A 497-nucleotide genomic window follows, 5' to 3' on the forward strand; every position below is an offset into this window, starting at 1 on the left:
AGAGAGAGAGACAGAGAGAGAGACAGAGAGAGAGAGACAGAGAGAGAGAGACAGAGACAGAGACAGAGACAGAGAGACAGAGACAGAGAGAGAGACAGAGAGAGAGAGACAGACAGAGACAGAGACAGAGAGAGAGAGAGACAGAGAAAGAGTTGGGGGGGTGTTCTGTTATATAATCACTCTTAGATGATGGAATGTGGATAATAATTGGCAAACTAGACTGAGAAGTAACAACCATAAAAGTAGGAGGCAAAAGCAAATCAGAAAATGGTGAAACAAACGGAGAGTGATCAGTCATAACATCACAGAAACTACATTGTATCAGGTAGGAGTAGGCAATAAATAGCATCATTGATATGTAGAGGTCATGAAAGTTAGAGACTGACAAAAAGCTGTTGGAATAGGAAATTTAAACATTACTGGTAAATTAAAAGAATGCAGTTTAAGTTGTGAGCTGATGTCATAAGACACTGAGAAGTGAGTGAGAGAAAAGAAAT

This window comes from Petaurus breviceps, unplaced genomic scaffold, assembly GCF_028583685.1.
Source record: "Petaurus breviceps papuanus isolate PSGF00001 unplaced genomic scaffold, PetGlider_PUasm1.0 41, whole genome shotgun sequence".
In the NCBI taxonomy this organism is placed as follows: Eukaryota; Metazoa; Chordata; class Mammalia; order Diprotodontia; family Petauridae; genus Petaurus; species Petaurus breviceps.